This window comes from Hypanus sabinus, chromosome 6 (assembly GCF_030144855.1).
Source record: "Hypanus sabinus isolate sHypSab1 chromosome 6, sHypSab1.hap1, whole genome shotgun sequence".
Classification (NCBI taxonomy): Eukaryota; Metazoa; Chordata; class Chondrichthyes; order Myliobatiformes; family Dasyatidae; genus Hypanus; species Hypanus sabinus.
Genome location: NC_082711.1, coordinates 75,470,449 through 75,496,629, shown reverse-complemented (window position 1 = coordinate 75,496,629; position 26,181 = coordinate 75,470,449). Strand labels below are relative to the sequence as shown.

Here is a 26,181-nt window from a genome sequence, read left to right as displayed (position 1 = left end):
TATTATAATGTATAGATCTATTACTTGTAGAGCAATGATTACCCTTATCACTACATATGGACTGATAACTATGCACATTGATCTGTTGACTACATATGTGTGTGTGGCACATGGCCAAGTGGATAAGGCGACGGTCTAGTGATCTGAAGGTCGCAAGTTCGAGCCTCAGCTAAGGCAGCGTGTTGTGTCCTTGAGCAAGGCACTTAACCACACATTGCTCTGCGACGACATCGGTGCCAAGTTGTATGGGTCCTAATGCCCTTCCCTTGGACAACATTGGTGGCATGGAGAGGGGAGACTTGCAGCATGGGCAACTGCAGGTCTTCCATACAACCTAGTCCAGCCCTCAGTCACCATCGAAAATCGATGGACAGCAAAGAAGAACATGTGAACATATTGATCTGCTCTCTCTCTCACTCTGCAATGTGAATACACCAGTTAAAGCCAAGTCCCACATGCATGCTTTTATTTTAATTAATATACAGTTACACAGGCAGAACAAATTGGCGACGAGAATGAACCTGAAAGACAGCAAATATCAGCAACAGCACCGACAGTTCCAGGCGGCAGAATTTGGAGGAAGAGACAGTGAGAGGAAAGTGTTAATCAGTATGGAGAGATGTGTAGGTACCTGTATAGTACACTGTGAAAGTCGCGCAACTATCATAGTTAAAGGGAAAATCACGTGATGATGGCCTTAAGTCAGGAAAGTTGACGACTTTGATAGCATTACTGAGGACTGGGAGAGAGTTGAACTATAGTGTAATATGAACAATAAAGCTGAGGAAAAGAAACCCTCCACGCTTCTTAGCTTAATGAGTGCTAAAATGTACAGGCTTTTATGCAACTTAGCAATTCTGAAAAATGCCAGCAAGCAAGATATTTGACAAAATTGTAACAATTTCACAAAATCTCTCAGCTGGTAATAGCTGAGAGATTTATATTTTAGAAAAGGAACCAATCAAAAGATGAAAGCATTTCTGAATGCATTGCAGAAGTGCAAAAACATTCCCAGTACTGTGCGTTTAGAAATTGACTTTCTGATTCATTAAGGGAACAGACTTTTGTGGGACATGTATAGTCAAAGCACTCAAATGAGGCTACTGTCAGAAAGAGACCTAGTCTTAGAATGGGCATTGACAACTGAAATATCAGTTTTTTGCAGAAAAGGATGCAGCAGAACTACAGAAAAAAAAAGTTTAGAATGTGAAACACACAATATGTCCCTGGATGGTGCAAAAAAAAAATGTTATCGATGAGGCAAATCCTCCCATGATGCAAATAGCTGTTGGTTCAAAAAAAAAGTCTGCAGTAAGTGTTACAGATAAGGTCACACAGAGTGTGCAAATCAGACAAAGAGAAAAAAATCACACAGAGTGAAAAGTTTCAAACACAATAACAAGCATCTGCATAAAATGACTCAATATGCAACTGAATCAGACAACACAGTGTCTTTCAAAGGTGAGCTGCCATGCCTAGAACAGTATAGCATTACTGAAGCAGACCACAAAATCACATGGATCACAATAGATAAGTCTGTTGCAAAAGTGAAAATGGAGCTGGATGCAGGGTCAATTTTGTATATAATTTCAGAGGCTGATCTCAACAGATTTTTTTCTAGGCCACTATTAGAGAAGACGTCAGTGATGCTGAAGACCTACTCCAGTGAAAAAGTGTCTCCCAAAGGCAAACTGAAAATGAATGTGATGTATGGAGGCGAAACACAGCAGTTAGAACTTTATGTATTGAAATGTGGAGGACCAGCACTTTGTGGACATGAATGCTTGAGAAAAATCCAACTGGACTGGCACTCAATCAAAGCTCTCAATGTGGTATAAACGGGCAATGGCAGCTGAAATGGTAACACTAACCAGAGATTGTCACAGCTGCTTAATGCTCATGAGAAGGCGTTTGAGAAGAGAACCGGTAAACTCAAAAGCATGAAAGTCAGAATTGATCTGGATGAAACAGCAGCACCAAGATTCCATAAAGCGTGTCTAGTGCCTTGCACACTATGCCCTAAAGTTGACACTGAACTGCGGAGCTTGAAGGCATCTGGCATTCTCTCTAAGACTGGGTGGAACAACTCAGCCATGCCCATTGTCCAGGTGATCAAGAATTTATTTGATATGTAGTTGTACAGACACAACAGTTATCAACCATCAGAACCATCAGAAATTTGAACCAGAGGGGACAACTTCACTCACCTTATCACTCAACATTTCCCACAACCTATGGACACATTTTGAAGTACTCTTTATCTCAATATTAATTGCTTATTTTTGTTATTATTAATGACAATTACTGATGAGAGGGCATACAGAGTGAGATATGCCAACTAGTGGAATGGTGCCACAGCAACAACCTCGCACTCAACATCAATAAGATGAAAGAGCTGATTGTGGACTTCAGAACAGGTAAGATAAAGTAACCCATACCAATCATTATGGAGGGATCAGAAGTGGAGAGAATGAGCAGCTTCAAGTTACTGGGCATCAAGATCTCGGAGGATCTAACCTGGTCCCAACATATTGATGTAGTTAAAAAGAAGGCAAGACGGTGGCTATACTTCATTAAGAATTTGAAGAGATTTGGCATGTCAACAAATACACTCAAAAACTTCTATAGTTGTACCGTGGAGAGCATTCTGACAGGCTGCATCACTGTTTGGTGTGGAGGGGCTACTGCACAGGACTGGAAGAAGCTGCAGAAGGTTATAAATCTAGTCAGCTCCATCTTGGGCACTAGCCTACAAAGTACCCAGGACACCCTTAGGGAGCGGTGTCTGAGAAAGACAGTATCCATTATTAAGGACCCCCAGCACCCAGAGCATGCCCTTTTCTCACTGTTACCATCAGGTAGGAGATACAGAAGCCTGAAGGCACACACACAGTGATTCAGGGACAGCTTCTTCCCCTCTGCCATCCAATTCCTAAATGGACATTGAAGCTTTGGACACTACCTCACTCTTTTTAATATACATATATAATATATAATATACATATATAATATAATATTATAATATAATATATTTCTGTTTTTCACATTTTAAAAAATCAATTCAATATACGTAATTGAATTACTTGTTTATTTATTATGTTTTATTTCATTTATTATTATTTTTGCTCTCTCTGCTAGATTATGTATTGCATTGAACTGCTGCTGCTAAGTTAACAAACTGCACGTCACATGCCGGTGATAATAAATCTGATTCTGATTCTGATTCTAAATAATAATAATAATTTATTAATTAAGTTTATTACCCTTTTCTATTTTATTTAATTTTTATTGTTTCTCAACTCCAGATGGTAAAATCTGAGGTACGGGCATAGTCAAGCACACTCATTGCTCAATTGCCAGGAACTTTCAGACTATTTCAGTATTGAAACTTGCTGCAGATTTACATTACTGTATTCCTGTATAGGCCTGATTGTTTAATACTACTGTATAGCGACTTTGGGATGATACTAGTTGCAGACATTACTTCTGGGAAAATATTCATGCTCCATAGTCTGTCAATTTCCTCTTTTAATTTAGCATATTTCTGTTGTTTTTCACTTATTGATTTCAGTATATTATGTGTGCTTGGAATGGCAATATCAATTTAGTAAGTTTTTCTTGCTTGATTATCTTGTAATATTATAGCCAGATGGTTGTTATGGATTGTCCTTCCCGCAATAACTGATCAGTCATAATATGATTTGGAGGATTTTGACTCTACTGTTCCGGGCTTGTATTTATAGTAAGGGAGGGTGTCCATTATGAGTTTGCATTTTAATGCAAAATTTTAGTATATGATGCTTGCCACTTGATTGTGCCTGTGTAAATAATCAGATTGAGTTAAACTGCTACGGGATCTTGTAATGTTTTGGATTGCTTCTGGTTTCACTTGACATTTATCATCTTGAATTTAATGGCCTTTTATTATAAGTTTTTAATATTTTTTGTGTGAACCACCTTGACCTGTATTGCCACAAGAAACCCCTTTGTTTCTGGGAAGAGCTCTCTAACTTTGAACCAGGTATTTGATGCTTCCTTTCCAACATCTAGTCTGCTCAGTTCATGGGGATGTCTTCCATGGAGGGTCATGCTCTTCCGTTAGTTAATGTTATCTTCTAAAGTGATAATTTCTTCATTTTTCTGGGTTGTATACTACTTATCTTGTGGGGTACTGGATCCTGCTGTCATTGATGTAAACATATCCTTAGAAGTTTTATCTAACTTATGTAATTATTTATTGTCTGCTATTTCTTTTCCTCCTTCTGTCCTAGGTAGTGTTAATAAACGTGCATCCAATTAGTTGGATTGTATTCAGCTGCTCTGTTTTATATTTCAGTAATTCTGTTGTATCTTTCTTTATGTTTAATTTTCTGCCCCTATCTATCCAACGTTTATGTTTATATCTTTAGAAAATAGTTACACTTTTGAATTAATTGCTTCAGTTTTACTGCTGAAGGAATGCATAATTTCAAATCATCTATGTTGTATTATTATTATTTCCTTTGCTTTATTTCTTTTTGTATTTGTATACTTTGTAATCTTTTGTCTGTCCATTATGGTAGATGTAGTCTTTCATTGATTTTATTGTGTTCTTTTACTTACTCAGAATGCCTGCAAGTAAATGAATGTCAGTGTCGTATATGGTGATATATAGATATATTCTTGATAATAAATTTCCTTTAATCTTTGGTTATATTCCCAGTCACAGTATTGACTTTAACTATGGTCATTTAAATGACATGGAATTGAAAAGGAAACTTGGGAACTTGAATTACCAGAAATTTGGGTAAAGATATTTTTATATATTCATTCATAAATTTGGGCATCTTTGACTGTGCCAGCACATGATTGTTCATCCCTACGTACCCTTGAGGAGATGGGAGTTCAGAAGTCTTCTTGAACCACTGCAATCCTTAATCTAACAGTACACCCACAATGTAGTCAAGGAGAGTTCCAGAATTTTGAACAAACAACGGTGAAGGAAAGGCAAAATAATTTCAATTTGGGATGGTGTGTGGCTTGGAGGGCAACTTCCAGTGGGTTGTCATACCACGCGTTTACTGCCCGTGTCCTTTTAACTGGCAGAGGTTGCAGGTTTGGAAGATGCTTCTCTGGAGTTTTTGTGAATTACTGCACAGCATCATGTAGATTGTACAAACTGTTGCTACTGTGTGATGAGTCAACAGTGGAGTATTGAATGATTGTGATTGTGGTGCCTATTAAGCAGGCTGATATATCTTGTCTGGTGTCAAGGTACTTAAGTGTTGAAGCTACCCTCATCCAGGCAAGTGGAGAAGAGAAGAGACAGTATATTCATTGCTCTTTTTCAACAAAATTTGAAGCTTTTAGATTGGCACATGAATATACAGGGAATGAAGGACTGGGAGGGGTTGTAAGTTCTGAGGAGGTTGTTTCCTATGGGAAATATTGTGAGAAGTCTAAAACCAAATATTAGAGCCTCAAAATGTGGTGTGAGATGGAGATAAGAAACTTCTTCACTCAAATAATGGAATTCTCTATCTCAGGATGTGGTACAAGCCAAGTTCTGAAATATATTTATGGAGAAAGTAACTGATTTCCAGAAACAAAAGATATCAAGGAATATGGGGAGAAAGCAGTAACTAATAAAAGGTTAAATCAAATAAAGGGTCAGCCATGATTTATTGAAATGTACTGTAGGCTCAAAGTGATGAAGGATTGCCAGAGAAAGAGGCTTAAAGAAAGTGAAAGACTTGCAAGACTTGTTCAAAGATTCCAACAAAGCTAAGATGCTGACAAAATTATCCTCAATAAAGATGAAAATCTTGCTGATGAATGAATGAGGCTCCCGAAAGGAATTATAAATAGGGTGATGATTTTTGTCTGTGGCCAGACTTCATGTGGAGAGTGACAAATGGATTGAATGGGAGAGGCAGCAGTTTGGCAAGAAATGAATATTAACTGTATTCTCTGCATAAGAAGGTCTGCTGGCAGAATGGAGGGTATTTAAACACTTTTCCAACAGAAGCTTGGGCTGGACAAAGGGTAATTATTTCCCAGATGACAACAAAACTGTGAGAAGGCAGAGAAAATCAACTCAAAAGTGAAATTTAAAAAATGAAATCGCAGATGTGAGAAATCTGAAATAAAGATCAAATCACATCTGTCAAATTACTCTGTTTCTCTTGTTCAGATACTGCCTGACCTTCTGTGCATTTCCATGAATTTTATTACAAATCCCTACACAATATCATTTGGTTTTTGATTATGTATATTTCTTCTATGATCTGATTTTATTGAAAGATGAGAGAATTATATTTATTATTTTTTGGTTCAGTTATGTGTTGATAGCTATTGACCAGAGTATTTTAAAACAGTAGCCACTGTAGAAATGTACAAGAAAATCAGAATTTAAAGGGCAGTATTCAGAAACTATAATTATTTTCAATTTACAAGTAGGTATTGGAGACTAATATCTGTGCGTCGGAGTCTGCTGGAGGATGGAGGCAGAGGAAGAAGGCCAAGCCTGGGGTTAGAGGACTGTGTATGTGTGTGCGGGGCACAGGGGTTGGAGTAAAGGGGCTCCTTTCATTCTGCTGTTTTGTTGCTTGTTTTGTTGTGTTATGTGTTGTTCTGCAGAGCATTCTCACAGATAACCATACAGACTTAACGTGGTAGCAGTCCACGTGATTCCCTACCCCTGATCTTTCAGTACGATCATGACAAATTTGATTGTAGCCTCTACTCTGTATCCTCATCTATGTATAGCAGAGTACTAAGTACTCGCTCTCTAATGGCTCTCAATCTCACTTCCTACACTTAACAGAGTCTAACATTTGTAGAGCTTTGTGTTCCTGTGTATCTTACTCCAGAGGAGCTGTCTCCTATTCTCACACTCTCCTCCCCCTACCATGTCCCGTCCATTTTACTTCCTTATTTGACTTGCTTTCTTTCTTTGTCTGTCTCCATCTATCATTCACCTGCCACTGTCTTCCACTTCCAGTCCTACTTACCTCCCCCGCCTGACACTACCTGTCTATCACATGCCCTTAGTCCAACAATCATCTCAAAATCTTTTTCACCACTTCCCTTCTCTACCTTCTGCAGGACTTCTTTCATCACTGGTCAGAGACCTAATGCAATTTTTTCACTTCCACAAATGCTGCCTGACCTGCAGAGTTCTTCCAGCAGATTGTTGCTCCAGATTCCAGCATCTGCAGTCATCTGTGTCACAGCAAATGTTCATGTTCACGTTTATCAGGCAATTATCTAAGAACACAAACACGAGGAAATCTGCAGATGCTGGAAATTCAAGCAACACACACAAAATGCTGGTGGAACGCAGCAGGCCAGGCAGCATCTATAGGAAGAAGTACAGTCAACGTTTCAGGCCAAGACCTTTCATCAAGCCTCATACTCTCCTGACCAAGGGTCTTGGCCTGAAACGTCGACAGTGCTTCTTCCTGTAGATGCTGCCTGGCCAGCTGCGTTCCACCAGCACTTTGTATGTGTAACTATCAAAGCACCTACTTCAAATATCTTTTGAAAAAGACAATTCCCTACAGAGTAAATAAAATGCCTGAAATCTGTCTTAAACGATTGCCCCTTATGTTTAAACAGTGACCCTTTTGTTTCAGATACACCCACAATCATCTTCTCCACATCTTGCTACTCACCCTTCTGAGATCCAGTGAATGCAAAGCTAACCCAAATAAACATCTCGGCCCATCTAGTCCGTGCCGAATGCATAGTCTCACCTAGTCCCACCTACCTGCTACCCTCCATTCCTTTCCTGTCCATATACCTATCCAATTTTTTTAAAATGACAAAATCAAACCTGCCTCTACCACTTCTACTGGAAGCTCATTCCACACAGCTACCGCTCTCTTAGTAAAGAAGTTCCCCCTCTGTTACCCCTAAACTTTTGCCCGTTAACTCTCAACTCATGTCCTCTTGTTTGAATATCCTCTACTTTCAATGGAAAAAGCCTATCCACGTCAACTCTATCTATCCCCCTCATAATTTTAAATACCTCTATCAAGTCCCCCCCAACCTTAATTTTTGAATAATTTGAATAATTGAATAATTTTTCCTCAATTAGCAGTTCTGTTAATGCTCAGAACAATGTTTTATATGTTCAGGTAGATGAAAGAGAAGCTTGTAAGAAGCAATGTTCAGTATAAATGAAGCTGCACCTCTCATGCCCATTGGATTGATGCTCAAAAAAGACAAGTAAATTATATTTTAAGCACCATATCAATGGATCACAAAAAGTTATTTTCAAAAGGAAGGATTATAGACGTCAATATTAAATACATGTATTCACATATAACACCCTGGTTAAGATTTTTACTTCTATGCTGCAGGAGTTTCAGTTTAGCAATTCTGTAAGAGCAGTCTCTTTTACTTTCTGCCTGTTTGGGTTTGGGCTGAGGTAAGAGGCTTTGTTGTTCAAATTAAGAATGTGGTGTTAGCCAGTTAGGATGGTGGAATTGCGAGAAGGTTCTAGAGCTGGGCAGAGAGTTTTTGTGAGGGACACTGGTGTGGGTCAAGATCCTTTTTGGCGGGATCTGGGAGAAGTCTGGAAAGAAGATGGCTAAGCATACTGTCCCTGTTGCACAAGGTGCTTTGTGCAGAGGAGTGAGTTCAAGGAGGAAGGACCTATACTCCTGTAGAGGACCTGTTTGTTCGAGATGGATTTCAAAAGACATTCGGAAGATGGTGTGTGCTTTCACGCAGACTAAGGGTCCAGTGCATGAGTTACAGACAAGTTCAAGATGTGCTCCAACTTATGTGCACATTTGACTGTTTAATTATAATGGGTCCTTTTTGTTTTTTTTTTCTTTATTTTCTTTAATAACTCTTTGGCTAAGTTAATGTTCATAAATATACTCTCCTTATAATTGTATGCAGTGTATGATCTGTTACTTCTTGCCAATGGATGATTGCAGGGGGCAGTAAATCACACAGCATTCAAACAAACCAGGGTTTGGGTGGACGAAACATCCCAACCTCTTGGGTTTGGTGGGACCAAAGTCGTGTACACCCTAGACATATAAAGCCTAAGAAAGGTGGACTTCTCACAGCAGAGTCCAGTGGCTGTTAACGAGGGCTAATAAGCCACATTTCCAGAGACACCCAGTAGCTCTGTAAAAAGGGGTTTCATTGTGGGGGCTCATCTGGGATTGAAATTGTTGAATGCTGTGTGATTGCCCTAAAGATTGATGAAGTGGTTTGTGTGTTTAACTATTGTTTGAGACAGTGATTAAGATACATGGTTAAGGACACTGCAGAGATTAAGTGTTGGTGCGATTCAAAGAGATTGCCTGTAACTAATGCATGTGTTCTGAGTGGGGTGGATATCTGCAGCCCAGATAAATTGTTGATTAGGATTTTAAGTACTGTTAGAGCATTAGTGTAAGTTATGGTCATGAGTGTCAGTTTAACCAAACAGTGGGGAAAGATGTAGTGTTAGTTCAAGACTAGCACTGACATAACAGGATCTGTCTGTTACCCTTGAAGTACCCAGAGAGACAGGCCCATGGAGCACCCATACTTTCAGAGAAGAGTGGAGTGTAGGTGAGGGTGTTGAATTGTGTCGAGTTTCTGGTAGCTGAGGGCGGAGACTTCAAAGAAAAGTTGCTTTTGTTTCTGCAGTTAGGAGAAGGAGTTGTCTGACGTGGTATGTCTACTGAGTCCTTCAGCAGTTAATTTCAATTCTGAGCTCATTTTGGTTATTACATCACTGGTTGATAAGTGCAGAAGCATATCTGTGGAGAGCCAAAGTTATTGTTGGCTGCGAGTGTTCTCTGGAGTCAAGCCCACTCCCAATGGGGAAGAAGAATATGAGGCTTGGGCTGAGCAAACATCTCAGTTATTGGATGAATGGCAATGCTCAGATAATATGAAAAAAATTGAGACTGGTAGAGAGCTTAAAGAAGCCAGCAGCTGATATAGTGAGGTTCCTCAAGGCAGAAAATACATTTGCCACATCAGCTAGTTAGCTGCTAGCTCTGGAAGATGCTCTTGGCACTGTTGGAAGTGCAGCCAATCTTAATATGAAGTTTAGGCACACATTCCAGGAGGAAGGAGAGAAGTTGTCTGCCTTCATTTTCAGGTTGGAGAAGCTGCTGCATTGTTTGTGCCAAAAAGAGGACATTCACCTGACTGAGAGAAATTGCTTGAAGATGGAACAAATTGTGAAGTGCGCGTTGTCACATGAAGTGACTGCTCTACATATTCGAATGATGCGCCCTCCACCATCGTTTTTCCAAGTAACTCAGAGATGTTAGAGAGGAAGAAGATGTGATGCAGGAGCGGGAGGTCTCCATCAGCAGCGTACGGTCCACAGTAGTAGCCTCTGTTGCGAAAGTGCCATACAAGCCCGGGTTTTGCAGGATGTTGTGAAAGATCTGAGGGCTGACATATTTTGGATGATATTGGTTGGTTCTGCCACCAAGCCTGACAGGACCAGTGGTTTGTACTTCAGTAGTGGGCGAGTTGTTGCAGGATTCTGAGAGGCAAGATTTATGAGCATTTGGAGAGACATCATCTGATTGGGATTGTCAGCATGGCTTTGTTAAGGGCAGGTTGTGCCTTACAAGACTGACTGAATTCTTTGAGAGTGTAACAAAACAGATTGATGAAGTTAGAGCACTGGATGTAGTGTATATGGATTTCAGTAAGGCATTCGATAAGGATCCCCATGCAAGGCTCATTCAGGAAGTACCTTGGAATGGGATCCAAGGAGACTTTCCTTTGTAGATCCAAAATTGGCTTGCCCACAGAAAGCAAAGGGTGGTTGTAGATTGTTTGTATTCTACATGGAGGTTGGTGACCAGTGGCATTCTGTAGGGATCTGTTCTAGGAAACCTCCTCTTTGTGATTTTTATAAATGACCTGGATGAGGAAGTAGAAGGGTATGGAGTATTGTGTTCAGTTCTGTCACCTCACTACAGAACGGATATGGATACTATAGAAAGAGTGCAAAGGAGATTTACAAGGATGTTGCCTGGATTGGGGAGCGTATCTTATGAGAATAGGTTGAGTGAACTTGGCCTTTTCTCCTTGGAGCGATGGAGAATGAGAGGTGACCTGATAGAGGGGTATAAGATAATGAGAGGTGTTGACTGTGTGGATAGCCAGAGGTTTTTCCCCCTGGGCTGAAATGGTTAACACGAGAGAGCATAGTTTTAAGGTGCTTGGAAGTAGGTACAGAGGGATGCCAGGGGTAAGTTTTTCACACAGAGAGTGGTGGATGCGTGGAATGCACTGCTGGCAACAGAGTTGGAGGCGGATACAATAGGGTCTTTTAAGAGGCTCTTAGATACGTACATGGAGCATCAAAAAATAGAGTGCTATGTAGTAGGGTCATTATAGGCAGTTTCTAGAGTAGGTTACAAGTTCGGCATAACATTCTGGGCCGAAAGGCTTGTAATGTGTTGTAGATTTCTGTGTTGTACATTTGTGGCAGCAGTACAATGCAATATATGATAAATATAGAAAAAAACTGAATTACAGTAATTACATAGACCAGTACTGTAATTCTCATGAATAATCAATGACCTGAAGCACTACATTTTTTCACTCTTCATTACTGCTGTCTGGCTTGCTTAGTATTTCTAACACCTTTTTTGATTCCTTTATCTAAAGTATTTAGATTTTCACTTAAATCTCTTTAGTAAGGGTACTTATCTGCATATCTGTACATATCAGTACAAAATAGTGAAAATAGACCAGCCAGTGCCAGTCTACTTATGCATGCCAACTATTTGTTCTCTTGTTGTTGTTTATTATGATATCTAACAAAAACAAATAAAGGAGAACTTTCACCCCAGTGAGTGATTGGGTTTAGGAGCAGGTGAAGAGTCTCAATGCAATAAAATTGACAGCTTAGTAAAAATTTAACACCATACTGCCAAATTCATGATGTAATCCAAGTGCATCAAGCTGACTGCAAGAAATCCACTCATGGGAAAAGGGGTGGCAATTTAAGCATGAGATCTTCCTATTAATCATGATATCGAATGGAATTTGAGACTTTAGCTCAGTATACGTAAGTTTTCCAAACTTGCTGGATGAGAGAAGAGTGGCTGATGAACAAATCTAGCACTGATTATTACAGCCTGGTTTCTTTCGCTACTTAGTGAAAGGGCATCTCCAGAATAATCATATTGCATGATTGTTATGAACTTTGCTCTTCAATTCTCAAATGCTGAATGGGCCAATTTATGGATGGCTCTCCATAACCACAGAATCATGATAATGCTTTGTGCTGAAATGTTAGAGGAGCCAGAGGGAGGCCAGGGAGAACACCAGGAGGAGCTTCAGGAACAGAAGTAGACTACACCACTGCAGCTTCAGGGGTGAAAGGGAAAGTGCAGAGTGTTACCACTCACAGGAAGATATATCTGTGGTAACTTCTACTTTACAAAAAGACCACTCGACAACTTGATGGCCAAAAGATCATCTTTATCTGGGACGGCAAATGATATTTACAATACAGAGGCTTCCAGGTACCTCGTGCAGCCTGGGTGGAGGAACTATATACAATGCATACTGGGAGTAAAAAGAGCGGAAGTAAAGACCCCGCCAACCCCGGATCCTACCTCTTGCTACCAACAGCTCCCCGATTCGTATTAACTTACTTTTAATAATACTCACATTACAACACTTCTCCCTCTTTAAAATCCAACATTCCCCAAATATAGAAGAACTGGGAAATAAAAACGGTGGTATCATTAGCAACAGGTTACCAATACAAAAACACCTAAACAAAACGTGGCAAATTCAACATTCAATCTAACAACAAAAGAAACTATCCAATCAAAGATTCAGTCCGTCAGGAGGTTTGCAAGGGCACTACGATCTATGCACTACCCCTGGTGACCCAGCAGGCAGCACTGGTGAGGATGTGTTGGGTGGATCTACTGTTGGGGACATGAGAGGGGTCTGTGTGTCCATGTGAGAATGTCCATCCTCTTCAGGGAACTCTGCCCCCTCTGCCAATGTGTATCCCACTAGCAAAGTCACTGGTCGACATGCTTTCCTAGTATGCATTAAGTGGTCATTGCTCCTTAACTGTTTTGGACTACTGAGCTTCTTTGAAATCAGTGGCAAGCTATACTCAGCATTATTGGGATAAATGGCATCTGCAGGTTTGCCACCTGGCTTGGAACGCACTGAAGAAGGAACTTTGGTTTTTGAACCATCGTCATGACCATGGCTCAGAATAGACCCAATTGCAAATTTTTCATAAAGTTCCTTGTTATAACTTGGAACTGTCTGGAGTTCAACAGCAGGAAATCGCAATGTGTTTCAGAAAACCTCTTGTGCTTGAACAAAGGTCTTGTCTGTTAAATCACAGTCATTGATTTTGATGATACATTCATTCTCCTGGAGCAGGTTCTCTTTTCTTGAACGGCTGTTCTCTTCAATACCACGAATACTCGGGCCAAGGAATCTTCCACTCAGCGTAGAGTTAAAAGGCACCACATGGATTCCCAGGGGGCCACCACCTCCAGAAAATTCTACTTTCTTTGTCAAATCACTTTGAGTGCTTTCTGGATGCTTGTCTGGTGGTCCTGGAGGCTCTATTCTTACATTGTCTGCGGGTGCCCCGTTCGCTACTGTTACGATTGGCTTCACATGCAGGTTCCTGTTAGCGGGATCATCAGGCTGAGGTTCACCTTGCTGTGACTGGGCAGGTGGTACAAGAGCTGGGTCACTGCTTTGTCATACTAGAAATGGCGTGCTGGCTTTCAGTGTCGAGGGGGTAACTTCAATTGCTCCTGTAATCGGCTGAAGAGCCGCAAGCTGCGCTGCGAGCTCACTCTCAAACGTGTCCGGACTATGTCTGTCACTCACATTGCCATCAGAGACTTCATCTGCACGCTGCACCTCATGCTCTTCCATCATGTGTGCATATTTAAATTCATGTCAGTTGAGCCGGATTTTGCGAAGCCAATCGCGGCCCAAAAGACTGGGCCCACTGCCCCTAGCTATTACCAGCCTGGCCTCAGCATTCTAGCCCCCAGCCAAAATATCCACATATAACACCCCTAAATGAGGTATGGGATGCCCCGTGTATGTCCTGAGTTGGAGCTTAGATGGTCTGATGGGAGGCAGGTTGGATCCCCATGTCCTCCTGTAGGTCTCTTCACTAATGACTGATGCAGTAACCCCTGAATCAATCTCGAATTTAATGTCCTTTCCCTTGACAGTGACTGTGGCATAATGTGGTTCGGGTGGTCCCTCATCCATTTCCACCCCTAACATGTTGCAGGCACACGCTGCCTCTCCGTCTGCTTCTCCTAGGTGGTGTGTGGCTGCCTGAGCCTGTTGAGCTTTCCCCTGCCCAGGCTTAACCTCACCCTTTATGTTCCTGCACCTTTTAATGAAATGTCCCTTCTTGCTACAAGCATGGCAGACAGTATCTTTGAATTTACAAACATTTGCATAGAGTATTCCTCCACACCAAAAACAGTCCACCCACTTTTCCTGTCTACCAGTTTCCCTCCTGACTTGGAGCACCGCTGCCTACTGCGACCCCCCATATCCTTTCTGTATATCCTTTTATCCTTGGCATTATCAGCAGTCATCTCCATGTCTTGAGCAATCTCTAGGGCTGTCTTGAAAGTCAACGGTGGGGTTTCCCCCAACAAGCGGCGTTGTACAGCGTCGTTATTAATGTTGCATACTAATCTATCACAGAGCATGTAATCCATTCGGATTGTGGTGGTTCCCCACGAGCTTGACCAGTTCATTGTACGGAATTTCTCCCGGTTTCCACGGCGTTGCTAAGTTCCATATTGCCCCACACACACTCAGGAGAATAGAGCGCTTCTTAGCCTCCTCAGTAATTCCATTAGCGCAGAAAAAGTGGCCCAATCTGTCCTTGTACTCTGGCCACTCCTCAATTTGCTCGTCAAACACACCAACCGTTCCGAATGCAGCCATCCGAATACATCGCTCCTTGCCCGCTCACAGCTCCTGATCGAAAACAGGTCTGACCCATCCACAAAACCAATTTACCTCATCGCCAAAAATATGTGGTCACTTGTACTTTACAAAAAGACCACTCGACAACTTGATGGTCAAAAGATCATCTTTATCTGGGACGGCAAATGATATTTACAGTACAGAAGCTTCCAGGTACCTCATGCGGCCTGGGTGGAGGAACTATATACAATGCATACTGGGAGTAAAAAGAATGGAAGTAAAGACCCCACCAACCCCAGATCCCGCCTCTTGCTACCAACAACTCCCTGATTAGCATTAACTTACTTTTAATAATACTCACATTACAATATCCATTGGTCAAGAGACATAGGCAATGGCTGAGTTTCCTTGACATTGCTAAACATTGATATTTGAGGAAACTCATGGCACGGCATCAAAAATATGCACCATCCTTCCACTGAGTGTAATCCAGGCCACTTTATCGGTTAATGACCACTGACTTTAGCTTCCCTGCCTAATGATCCATCCAGACACTCTCCGAGGTAACTGAATGTTCTTATAGTTCAACACACTGGTGTCTTGTTTTCAGGCTGGATAATTATGCTGCATTAGCCTCCAACAATGTAAAAATAGAATGAGTGCCCATTTCTACCACTGACTTCCTTCCTATTGGTTAAACCTGTTGTCTTCGGCAAGTATTGAGCCATTGTGGCAGTCCAGATTATTCAGCAAAGTTCATCACTCCATATTAACAAAGAAAAACAAAAGCATTTGCACTCAATATTTGTTGGAAGAACATTTTACTGATGAATGTCAAATATTCTATTCTTAACTTTGTCATGACATAAGAGCTCTAGGTATTTACCTTAATATTTTCATTTTATTGTGCTCCATGAGTCCTGATCTATTCACACTAACAATGACACATCCTGCTTGGCTGCCATAGGGCATGGCAGATGCACCTTTGAAGAAACCAATCAGAAAGTGGATAACCAATGCAATTGCTGACAATTCTCTGGGTGAGTCTTTGGTTGCTGAAGTTGTACATCAAAAGCATTGATCTGAAAGTAGTATGAAAACTCCTTCAGTATGATTGAAGTCTGCAGCAGCTGGCTCTATACCACACTGGAAGCAGCAAGGACTGGAAGAATAAAAACAGGAGAGTTATAGAGTAAGAGGAAGAAAATGCAGGTATTGATAAATGTTCAGCACGGATTTCTTCCGGGGATGCTCTCATCACTGAAACTTTCACTTATGGTCTACTTGTCTGACATCTAAAGGCCAAATCCTCTTTCCAGATCCATAAATTAAAATTTCATTCTTTTGGTTGTATTTTTTACCATACTTGCTCACAGGACTGGACCCAAGTGCTGAGGAACAGTCAAGTTGGTCACCGCCACTGGCTCAACTCAGGAGTGATGGCTGGCAGGCTCCGGACTGGAGGAATGACAGAACTCCTGTGAAGAGATGGAAACAAGAAGCTAAGCATAAGAATAGCAATAGACCCTCAGAGGGACAACTGAGTAACACCATGAGACAAATCATTCTCTATAACATAGTAGGACTCATCTAAAGAGCTAACTACAGCCCCTTTTAAATAACCATAGAATGAAGGAAACACGTGTCAGTCACAAATAACTTGTCAAGATTAAACTGTAAACACAAGGGCTTAACAGCTCTAGTTAAGATAACAGCAAATACAGGTTCTCAAGAGACCTAGAAGAACAACACTCTGTTCAGCCTCAGAGGCCCACAGAACTCATGGCAGTAATTAGGTATTTTAAATAAATTCCCTTTGAATTGATATCAATAAGATAAAAGTGGATAGTTTATGTATAAGCAGAATGAACTCCAGGATGCTGGGTGAAATATGTACCCTTTTCTTTATCAAAGATGTAAAAGTGAAGATCGTTGAGAGATTTAAGTTTTGAGATGCAAATAAACCAACATTGCATGAGCTTTCCTGGTTATGTGAATACTATGGCCAAGAAGGCACATCAATGCCTCTACTTCCTCAGAAGACAAAGGAAATTCAAATTGTCCCTAATGATTGACACTAGTTTTTACAGAGGCATCATAGAAGGTGTCCTATCTGAATGTCCCATTGCTTGGTATGTCTACTGTTGTGTCCAAAGGCACAAGGAATTGCAAAGAGTTGTGAATGCAGTTAATCCATCACGCAAACTAGTGTCCCCTCCAAGGAATTTATTTACACATATCATAGCCTCAGAAAAGCAGCTAATGACATCAAGGATCTCTCCCTCTTGGTCATTCTTTCTTCTCCCTCGTCCAGTCGGGATAAGTAGCAAAAGCTTGAGAGCATGTACCACCCAGCTTAAGATAGCATTTATCACAAACACAGGAGATTTTCAGATGCACTTGAATAGAATGAATTCTGATTCATCATTTTACCTCAATGGGATCCTTATACTTTCTTTACTTAACTGCCACTGCATTTTCTCTGCACTCTGTTCTGCATTCTGTTTATCTTTGTGCTCACTTGATGTATTTATATATGGAATGACCTGTCAGGATAGCACACAAACAAATCACTGACTAGAAACAGAAAGAGGAGGTCAGAAGAGAGTGATCTGAGGAAAGAGAATTAGTCAACGTTTCAGGTTGGGAGGCCTTCATCAGAATGGAAAGAGATAAAAATGCTAATTTTATTTTGCAAAGAAGGTGACAGGAAAGATGGCTAGGGCAAAACAACCAGTAATAGAAGAAGGCCAGTTCAAATGGGTAAAGGGCATTTAGGGTATGATTATGTTTCAAGTACAAAGTAATTGAATGCCAGAGAGAAAACCTCTTAGAGTTCAGAGAAAAGTGGGTTTTGATTCAGTTGGTTTGTACACACTGTCAACGGGACTAGTAGCATATAGAAACCTGTTGCAAATTACAAAAATATTTTCAGCCACTAGCAGTACCTTATGGATAATGTACTCCCTAAAATAGATGGGACATTTCTGTTTAGCCTAAACCCCCAACTCCTGAACCATGTCTTTATTGACAGGCTTGTGACTGATACAAGAGATACATTGTGTAATTGACTGGCAGGACTTGACAGAATGCCAAAATCCATGTTTGTTGCTTCTCTGCTATTGAATGAAGTTCCCTGTAGCTAGGAAATAATTTAACCCAAAAACTGGATTTAATTATTTTGGTTTGCTAAAGGTTGTGCTAGTACCTAGTCTGGTTGCCTTCAAGATTACTGCAAAATTGACTAAAAACATTTGTTTTATTTCCAGAAGCAAGAGCTAACATGCAATCTGTGCAATGCCGGAGGGGAACAGTACTCGGTGGAGCATAGCTGCCAACAGTTGGCTATTACAGCGATCCGAGAGATATTGCCCCTTAAAGGCAGTAGCAGCAAACAGCAGCAATAACCATTCTAAATCTCATGAAGAAGGCTTGGACATGAATGTAGGAGGAATGATTAATAGATTTACAGATGACACAAAAAATTGTGGTGTTGAAGATAGCGAGGCGGATTGTCTTTGGCTACCGTATGAAGTTGAGCAGCTGGGAAGTTGGCTTGAGCAATGACAGATGGAATTTAATCCCAACAAGTGCAAAGTGATGCATTTTGGAAGTCAATAAAGGGTATGACATAACAGTAAATGGTAGGGCACTAGGGACTGTTGATAAACAGGAAGAACTTGTGGTACATCCATAGATACCTGAAATTGAAAATTCTGAAGAGTTCTCTACCAGTTTGGAAAAATCCTCTTAGGTAAAGCAGAATGTCTACTGAAAATTCAGAACAGTGGCATTCAGAATGCCTGGGGCAAGTGTGCCCTTTTACTGTGCAATGTAAATAGTGGTGATGCAATCACTATTAAACACTCAATCTATATATGCAGCATATCCAATTGGAAATACAAGACTGCAGGTGCTAGAATCTTCTGGATGAACTTAATGGGTTGAGGAACATCCATATGAAGAAAGGAATTATCAATGATTCAAGTCAAAACTGTGCATCATTGCTGACAACCTCTTTCCTCCCAGAGGTGCTGCTTGACACACAGATCTGCTCCAGTAGATTGATCTTTGCTGTAATATATCTAGTCTTTGTTCCAAGTGGCTCATCTGAACATGTAGGTCATTGCCTTCCAATTTATCAAGTAGCATACGTCTAGGGAAAATCAAATGTGGGAGATTGTTCGTCTAATTGTCAATGATCAGAGTTAATATTTTGGAATAATGATGCACAGCGCCTTACCTAACTGACTATTCACTGTATGAATGTTACACATTTTAATCATTTATTCACTAATTCTTAATCTATTGTTCCACTCACACATGCTTACTCTTTCATTTGACTGCACTGTTGGACAAATAAGGTGTTTCAATATTTGCATAATGTAGACACCACAAACCAAATCAACAATGCATTGTACAGTCTTCTTGCTTGTTACTTCACAATTAAGACTTACATAACATTTCAACACCAACTGTAATTTATACGTACCCATCTTCATTTTCCAGACATAGAAGAATGCAAATCCAAAGAGTAATGTTCTAATTGTTGCCAAATAATTATCAACCCTATTGCCTTTCCCACGGAATGGAATCTACTGATAATGATTTATACAATAGCAATGACAGAAAAATGCATTTCCTTTGCCGAGTAATGGTCAGAAACTCCCTATTCCACTGCTACTGTTATTTCAATCTTGTCAGATCTACGAGTGAATTAACCAAATTATTCTGTATACAATACTTACAGACAATACTGCAAAGATCAATGACCAAAAAACTTGAGTTTCTGAAATGAAGTTCCATTAATTATAGAATAGACACCTGTTAGGGATTATACTGGATAACAAAGAATTTTCTTCTTAATTATTTTTGGGTGTATCTTATAGATTTTGGGCTGCTTGTCATGAAAATCATCATGAGATTTCTCCATCATGTGCCAAATTTTTGAAATTGCCTATATATGTTATTGCAATTCATAAACATAATTCAAGTAAAAATTAAAATGTTGCCCACAATGTAAGCTGAAAAGTTTTCTATCTTGTCCAGGCATGCCTGGCAAGATTAGGCAGGGCAGAATGCTGCACTGTAGGCCAGGTAATTGAAAGGCTATAAAAGTATCATTTTATGCTTTGTGCTTTCATGTATATTGGCTTGCAATCACATTGATGAGTATGCTCTATGTGTATAACATATTACGAATACTCATTCTAGTAAAGTAATTGTATTTTCAGGAGTATTTGTGACAACAAAATGGTTTGCCAATGTCACAACAGCCACAATACTCAGAAGCTAATGCCATTTGCTGTCCCGGCAATATGGTGGGAGCAGAAGGATCATGTGACAGTCTGACCAGTGAGTCTGATTTTTCTGCTAAAAATAATAAATTCATTGAGTACTCTTCCATTCAGCCCAGAGACCTGTGCAACATGATGCTAGTCTTCCAGTAGTGAAGCCACCAAAGACGTGGAGTTTAGAGGGGACAGATGAAGATGCCATGATGCATGAGTTAGGAATGGAAACCCACACTGAAACTGATACAGATTTTGAACCCTTTATGTCAAGTGAGCCATATCTGTTAACTCAATCTGATTAAATTAGCTGGTCAGAGAATTGGGGTCGTCAATGGCAAAAGCAGAATTACTGGGTTCAAAACTGCAACAATGGAATCTGCTGTCATCAGGCACAAACATTTCTGTAAAGGATTTTGATTTTTGAGGCAGATGTTTTCCAGAATAACTGGTGCCAAGATTAAGGAAGGCATTTTGATGGTCCACAAATCAAACAGGTCATCAATGACAGGCAATTTAAAGAACTTCTTGTGGGACCGGAGAAAATCACATGGAAGGCGTTCAAGGATGTTGTTGAAAATCTTTTTTGGCAATTACAGAGCACCAAAGTTCATGCAACTCGTTGACATCATGCTACAGATATACAAAAACATGAAGTGCAGCATGTCCTTATAGATTCATTTTCTGCATTCCCATTTAGACTTCTTTCCTGCAAATCTTGACACTGTCAGTGATGAGCATGCTGAAAGGTTTCATCAGGACATTGGAGAAATGATATCAGGGCAATTGGAATCCATCAATGCTGGCTGATTATTATTGGACACTTAAGCAAGAAGACTCAGCCGCTGAGTACAAATGAAAATCATCAAAACATTTTTAGCTTAGTTGAACTATTGCAAGGCATCAGCATCACTTTGCAATTGAAGACATTATAATCAATAAAAGTTAATTTCTTGTTTCTCCAAATTCCTACATGATACAAGTGTTATGCGATTACATTTGTGTTCACCTTCAAATGGTCTATCATAACAAAAAAATATTAAGGAAGCAAGGTTTTTGAAAAAGATTGTTCTCCAATGCTCCAATGTTATTATTTGGAGGATGAACTATTTTGGATAACAGAATTATAGATTAACTAAAATGAGAGCCTGTCTTCAGGAAATAATTTCTTTACACAATTTATGTTCACAAGGCTAGTAAAACTAATCATGGGTGTGGGGCATCCTGATTCTGTCATTAGTGCATTGTTAAAGGAATATCCCTGGCACTTAATGTACAGTTCAGGGCAAGTCTGTTTTGTTACTCAACCTTCTGGTAGATGGAGCCATCCTTTAACTCTGTAACAAAAGGGACATATTTTGGATGTTTGCAAAAGAAAGTACTTGTTTTAGAATAAGAATTGCATAAAACTTGCAACATAAACTGATCATAAAACTTAATTTGTTCAGCTCTCAAAAATTAATAATGTGAATGACAGTTGAAACAGAGGGTAAACTATTCTAATATTGCAAGATATGCATTATTCCAAGAAGAGCAAATGAAATAGAAAATTAATATTGAATTAAAGTAACATTTTTGTATAAGGAAGTAGCTATTTAAACTGAGTTATCAGAAGTATGTTATTGTGATAAACAGTTAGTGTTAACTGCAAAGTTTTTGGCTCACTGTATAGTAAGTATCTGCAAGGGGCATTTAAAATTAAAATAAGGCACAGTGTAAATGATGCATTTAAAAACACTATCAGAATTATTATATTTCTGCAATTGTATTTTATTTACAATCGTAAAAATGTACAGTTTTCTTTGACTCTGTTTACACTATGCAGAGTGATGATCTAAGATAGTGACATTGAGTGCCAGATAAATGAGTTATAATGAAAGTCTGGAGGAACATTATGTTAGTCTTTGAGGAGGTGCTGACATAATCAGCTCTTTAAAATATTATAGTGCTGTTTCTATTGAGTTTCCATGTCTCTTTAGTGCAGTGGGTGGTTGCATATAACTCTTCCCAATATTGGGAGGGCAGATCATTTAAGTAATTTTCTAGTAATTCCAGTGCTGATAATACAAGTTCCAGCTGTTGGTCTATGATCCAAAGGAAAAAAAAAACTTTATTTTTAAGAACAATGAGTGAGGAAAGAAGAAAAGAAAAAAAAACAAGTGAATGATTGCACTAAAATACCAGCTCAGAACCAGGCCATTCAGTCAACTCTTACTTATTGGTTTATTTCCAACATGAACCCCCTATCATATTTCATTCTATACTAATAGAATATCCTTCCTCAAGTCCTTAACTGGCTTCTCCTTAAAGGTGTCAAGGGAAGGAAAAAGAACATCAAATCAAGTATTAAAATGCCAGAAGTAACTGGGAAATGTCAAATGTTCTGCATCAAGCTGCCAGCATTAATTCTCCATTAGTGTCAGTGAGTTCAGGAAGTCCTAATTTTGCTGGCCATGCTCTGCATGGAGTTCAGCTGCAGAGAATAAATGTTAAATTCTTCAATAATCACACTTTCACTGGGGAATCTGTTCACTGAAACAATGCCAATTTAGATTTTCTGCAGTAACAGTGCACAGTTCATTCATTTGAATGGAGAGAAAAGGCTGCAAGGAAGAAGTGTAAATATTAATTAAATTTATTTTTTCTGAATTATTTTTGCTTTTATTTGAATTAACAAGTTGTGTTAAAGGTTTAAATTATTTATTTTAAATATTCATATTTTAGATTCCTTTAATTGCTTTTGAATATTTAATTATGTAGAAAATTTTCAACACATTTAAAGTAGTTGATAAGTTGACAGCTGGCAAAGCTAGAAGCATGATTTTCCAGCTGGAATATTTTGGGCCATCTCATGAGCTTGACTTGCCATATGATGGCACTGCATAAGGCCCTGCCATGACTCAGGTCTTGTCATTTTAGATCCACACACACATTCAACAGTGGAAGATCAATGAAAAGCAGGTCAAACTTCTTTTAAACATCTGGCAGCTGTGGAACTGGGCAAATTGACTTCCTTTTTAACATCAGCTCCAAACATTTACTGTAGAAATGAAAATGTAGGTACTATGAGTAAATTACAAAATTCAAATGTTATTCATGACTCTAAGGAATCATGCAACCAGTGCCTGCTCTTTGAAATTTCAGAAAATTGTCTGATTGGTGAGGATTTATCAGACTGTCATTGTCACAATCTTCCCTCATTTAAACTTAAGAGACAAATGTAATGTGCATTGAATTCATACTAGAATGATTTTGTCCAGTACTTTATTCCATTGTGAGTCCAACTGGATCTCTAATTTCTTGGCTGCTTTTCAATAAATTTGGGGTTGTGAAGCATACTTCTTTGTTATGCCTCTCATTTTGATAAAATTTAATGCCTTGTTCACCATTTCTACATCTAATGCTACTCAGAAATTACAATTCTAGACATGCTTCAAAGTTATAAACCACCTACAAAGCACTAGATCTTTGTTTTTACAAATCAGCGCATCAAAAAGTTAAAATATTTCAATCACGCCCTGGATCAAATATTTATTAAATTCTCCTTTAGATACTTTTATATTCAGGACAGTCTAATGACTGCATCAGCAGACTCCATATCACCAAATAATCTCAGGCAACTAAAGGACAATGCTTAGGCTTAAATTGCTTCATGTTATTTTAACTGACTGACTGAATAAAAGCTCAAAATATAAATTGTATAAAAATTCTGATTAAATTGGATTAAAGTTTCATTGAATGGGTTTGAAATAGAATTTTTGACTTTCAGACAATCCCTTAAGTTTATGAGTAAATTACCTCTCTACAGTTTTGTAGAGTTAACACAATGGAGAATTCATAAGTTGTCCTTCTGCCATACAGGCTGGGCCACCATTTGTTCCAATGCAAATCTAAACGTTTCTCCCCACATTGAGTGGTTTTTGGCCAGAAGTTTGTCTAGGGAGACAAGGATGTTACAATTTTGAAGGAGGCCTTGGGGTTAGTCTTGAAACATTTTCTATATCTGCCTGAAAGTGGCTTGCTGTGACAGTGACCAGAAGAGCACATTCATTTAGGGGTTTGGTACCGATGTATACAGAATTTGTACTTCTCCCATTAAAGGTGATTGAGCATGATCAAAATCTCGATGTTGCAAAAGCTAACTCAAGACAAGACTCTGGCAAAATGTTGAATATCCATAATCAACACATTGTACCTTGAAACTATAATCACTGTTACAATAAATTAGATCAGTAAGTTCAGTACCTGACAATTACTGAGTATTCCTTTATCAGATGGTCCCATAAACTAAAAACTGAAAAGTGATGCTGTGGCACACAATGTCATGGAACTTTTAGTGAGTAAAAACCACGTATTGAGATTTCTCTCCTACTATTGACTGGATAAAAGAATACTATACAGAGAAGATCAATCTCAGGGATATAACCTTATCTTAATCATTAAGCAATTTGCTTTATCTACAATACCTGTACAACCAAAAGTTGAGAGAACTAATCAAATATATTTAGTATGGAATTACCAGATGAAAACTCTTTTTGTAAGTTACATACTTACCAGTTTTTTTCTCTATTTTCAGTGTGCATGTATGACATTTAACTTCACTGGATAAATAATCAAGTAGAGGGGAAGTTGTGAAATGTGCTTACCAAATATTGACGAATTTTACCCAGAAAGATGTTTCAAAATTCCAACTGGACTGTAATGAAGAGGCATTGACTTTGCTTAGTTAGCATTATTCTTGCATTTGAATCTGAAAATTCAATAATCCAGCTTTCAGTGAATGAACATATAAACTTAGTTGCTACTCCAATGTACTGTAGAAAGCATCATGAATCAACCCAACTTGTATAGGATGATAAATATTTAGTTTGGGAGCATTATTCAGAAAAGCACAGGGAATTCTCATTATGCTTTCTCATAACTAATGTTAGCGCAGAGATAAATAAACAGGTAAGATTTAAGAATATGAGTCAAACTAGCTTAGATGGCCACCTTGGTTGCATGGATGAGTTGGGCTGAAAGCCCAGTTTCCAAAGTTGAATTACTCTATGACTCTGTGGCGAAGGATTGCTATTCTCATTGCTAAGAAAAAGAATTTATGAATGTGCTTACATACCTACCAACATTCATTGGACCTCAACAGTAATGTTACACATAAGTTGTGCTTGGTTGCAAAGTAAAGCCCCAATGAATGCAGTATTTTTTATATAGAGATTAGCCAACTCCAATTCCACCCAGTGATTTCTTTCAGGTACGTTCAAAGCTAAGGTCTAAATTTTTATTCTTAATAACTCAGTCTGATGGCTAGTCCTTAGATATTTTGCAAGAATTGTGATACCGAAATGCAATGGTTTGATCATTATGAGCCTTCGGTGAACTGAGTACATAGCAGAGCTCTCTCTACAGGCAGAAGGATTATATTGCAATATTCTAATTTATTTGACAGGTCCCAATATTAAGGACTTGAATTTTTCAGTTTTTATTTCTGGTTCAGTTCAGGTGCATTTTTTCATTCATTATTTTATGCTTGGAAAACCATATTTCTTCAATTTTCAAAGGCCTGATCAATGTTGCAACAATTTTGTCCTCTGTAAATTGTAACTGAACTCTTGAACATACAAAGTCCTGTTACCTAATAAACATTTACCAGCTTTTACTAAGTCATCACTGTCATGCCACTAACCGGTTCATCCCGAAAGTAGGCTAGGTCAGAGATCTATAGCAACTTGCTCAGTCTTAAAGCAAAATGAATGAAAGATTAAATTCTATATTGTTGGCATTTCTTGCTAGCATGGAGTTCAATCAGTGAAAATGTTATTTTTATCCAATTATGTTTATAAGTAGCATTTATAGATTATAATCTTTTTGTATTTAATGTTAAAACTAAAAAGAAAAATCAGGCCCCCACACGTTATTCAGAACAGAGCACAGTTGCCACTTCTCAGAGCAAAAGAAATGCAAGTAAAAAGTA

The 26,181-nt window shown here is 39.0% G+C and overlaps 1 long non-coding RNA gene across 1 annotated transcript in view; it reads right to left on the bottom strand.

The window, feature by feature from the left end:
- The window catches only part of LOC132395021 (uncharacterized), a 44,123-nt gene extending 28,221 nt beyond the window's left edge, over window positions 1-15,902 (bottom strand). The window contains exon 1 of the long non-coding RNA XR_009512488.1: window positions 15,806-15,902. This is a non-coding gene — a long non-coding RNA (uncharacterized LOC132395021). The remainder of the gene's footprint in view (window positions 1-15,805) is intronic.
- Window positions 15,903-26,181: the final 10,279 nt, after the last annotated feature.